General features: G+C 60.6%; 1 non-coding gene across 1 annotated transcript; it reads left to right on the top strand.

The window, feature by feature from the left end:
- Positions 1–2858: 2858 nt before the first annotated feature.
- LOC131868082 (5S ribosomal RNA) lies at positions 2859–2977 on the top strand. Its single transcript, XR_009366575.1, has one exon. It is a non-coding gene; the product is annotated as a 5S ribosomal RNA (ribosomal RNA).

The raw sequence follows: 2977 nt of genomic DNA, 5'->3' as shown, positions 1-2977 counted from the left end.
GGCAAACCGGGCTCCGACAACGTGCACGCCGCACCTTGGAGCACACTTCGTAGCGCTCCCGGGTGCGCACCTCAGAGCACACCAAGGTGGGCAGCGAGGTGCGCACCTTTGATGCGCTGCCTTCACTAATTTCCAGAAAAGGCAAAAAAAAGAGGAGATTTTAAAATTTCCGTTTTGAAAGATAGTGAAAAAAACGGAACGCGGGTGCCATCTTGAGCCCGCCCTGGTGCACAGCCCAGGTAAGGTGCCCACCCTGGCAAAGGTGCGCACCCGGGCAATTAACCCTACTTCCGACTTCGTGCGCGCCAGGGTGGCAACCGGGCCTGGGAAGAGCCAATGCGAGAAACCCCACCAAACGCTCCGACAAAAAAAGAGGCGGCGCTCCAATAACCCCGCTTCGGAGCGCAGCCGGGGCAAACCCAGCCAAGGTGCCCACCCCGACGAAGGTGCACGCGAGGTGCGCACCCGGGGCAAACCGGGCTCCGACAACGTGCACGCAGCACCTTGGAGCACACTTCGAAGCACTCCCGGGTGCCCACCGGCGTTGCGCACCGTGGTGGGCAGCGAGGTGCGCACCTTTGATGCGCTGCCTTCACTAATTTCCAGAAAAGGCAAAAAAAAATGAGATTTTAAAATTTCCGTTTTGAAAGATAGTGAAAAAAACGGAACGCGGGTGCCATCTTGAGCCCGCCCTGGTGCGCAGCCCAGGCAAGGCATGCGCACCAAGGTGCCCACCCGCGGTGCACGCCCGGGGCAAACCGGGCTCCGACTTCGTGCAGGCCGCACCTTGGAGCACACTTCGGAGCGCTCCTTGGTGCGCACCATGGTGCCCACCAGGGCGCACCCGGGGCAAACCGGGCTCCGACTTCGTGCACGCCGCACCTTGGAGCACACATCGGAGCGCTCCCAGGTTCGCACCAGCGTTGCGCACCTTTGATGCGCTGCCTTCACTAATTTCCAGAAAAGGCAAAAAAAAACGATATTTTAAAATTTCCGTTCTGAAAGATAGTGAAAAAAACGGAACGCGGGTGCCATCTTGAGCCCTTCCTGGTGCGCAGCCCAGGCAAGTTGTGCGCACCAAGGTGCCCACCCTGGCGGAGGTGCGCGCCCGGGGCAAACCGGGCTCCGACTTCGTGCACTGCATGGTGCCCACCAAGGCGCGCAACCCAGCCAAGGTGCCCACCGCAGCGAAGGTGCACGCGAGGTGCGCACCCGAGGTGCACACCCGGGGCAAACCGAGCTCCGACTTCGTGCACGCCGCACCTTGGAGCACACTTCAGAGCGCTCCTTGGTGCGCACCAGGGCGCGCAACCCAGCCAAGGTGCTCACCCCGGCGAAGGTGCACGCGAGGTGCGCACCCGGGGCAAGCCGGGCTCGGACTTCGTGCACGCCGCACCTTGGAGCACACATCGGAGCGCTCCCGGGTTCGCACCAGCATTGCGCACCTTTGATGCGCTGCCTTCACTAATTTCCAGAAAAGGCAAAAAAAAAAAAAAAACGAGATTTTAAAATTTCCGTTTTGAAAGATAGTGAAAAAAACGGAACGCGGGTGCCATCTTGAGCCCGCCCTGGTGTGCAGCCCAGGCAAGTTGTGCGCACCAAGGCACCCACCCTGGCCAAGGTGGGTCACGGGGTGGGTCCTAGGGTGGGTAACGGGGTGGGTACTAAGGTGCGTGCCAAGGTGGGTCATGGGGTGGGTGCCAAGGTGGGCACCAGGGTGGGTGTGCACCAACCCTAGCCAGGGTAGGTCACGGGGTGGTTGTCGGGGTGGGCGTCAAGGAGCCAAGGTGGGTGGCAAGTAGCCAAGTTGCGTGCCAAGGTGGGTGTCGGGGTGGGTGCCAAGGATCCAAGGTGGGTGCCAAGGAACCAAGGTGGGTGTCTGGGTGGGTGCCGAGGTGGGAGCCAGGGTGGGTCCCAAGGTGAGTGCAAAGGTGGGTGCCAGGGTCAAGGTGAGTGCCAATGTGGGTTCCAAGGTGCCAGGGTCAGGGTGAGTGCCAATGTGGGTTCAAAGGTGCTAAGTTGGGTGCGAGGTTGGGTGCGAGGGTGGGTGGGTGCCAAGGTGTGCTAGGTGGAAGCCCGGGTGGGTCGGCATCCCATGGGTGTCGAGTTGGGTGCCTGATGGGTGCTTCTTGTCAAGTTTTAGTCGTCGGGACTCATTTCGAGCCTTAGAGGTCGTTTCTTGTCCGGTTGCCCTGTCTTCGACCTGGGAACCCAATTTTGGTCCTCGGGTCCCATTTTTTTTTGTCTCGCATCCCACTTTTGGCCTGTGGCCTTTTCGGGGTCGATTCTCGTTTTGGGCATCAGAGCATGTTTCTTCTCCTAAAACCCAATATTTGTTTATTAAGTCTCGGAACACATTTTTGTTCTCGTGGACCCATCATGGGTCTTGGAACGCATTTGTGGTCCTTGGGTCCCATTTTGCATCCCGAAACTTGTGTTTTGGTGCTTGATCCCTATTTTGGGTGCCCACCTTGCACCAAGTGCGCACCCGGGGCAAACCGAGCGCCTTGGTGCACCGGGGCAAGATCGAGCGTGCACCCGAGGCGCCCCGAACATGCACCAAGGTGCACTCGGCCCACATGTGAGCGCAGGTCGTTGCGCCCGAGGTGGTGTGTGGGCACCGCGTTGCAGACGGGACACTGCACGCACACGACGCCCCGTCCAGGTGCACGCACGTAGGCCGGGCCGGGTGCACACCCGACGCCCTAGCAAGGTGCGCGCACCCGGGCAGGGCTCACACTTGGCGAACGGGGCGCACTTCGCGAGGGAGGGTGTGCACCTCGACGGGGGTGGGTGGCCGGGGTGGATTCGCACGTGGGTCGCGGTTTGCTAAGTACACACTGCGACAAGCTCATAACGGGTGCGATCATACCAGCGTTAGTGCACCGGATCCCATCAGAACTCCGCAGTTAAGCGCGCTTGGGCCGGAGTAGTACTGGGATGGGTGACCTCCCGGGAAGTCCCGGTGTTGCACCCT

This window comes from Cryptomeria japonica, unplaced genomic scaffold (assembly GCF_030272615.1).
Source record: "Cryptomeria japonica unplaced genomic scaffold, Sugi_1.0 HiC_scaffold_195, whole genome shotgun sequence".
In the NCBI taxonomy this organism is placed as follows: Eukaryota; Viridiplantae; Streptophyta; class Pinopsida; order Cupressales; family Cupressaceae; genus Cryptomeria; species Cryptomeria japonica.
This window is presented reverse-complemented; position numbering and strand designations above follow the sequence as displayed.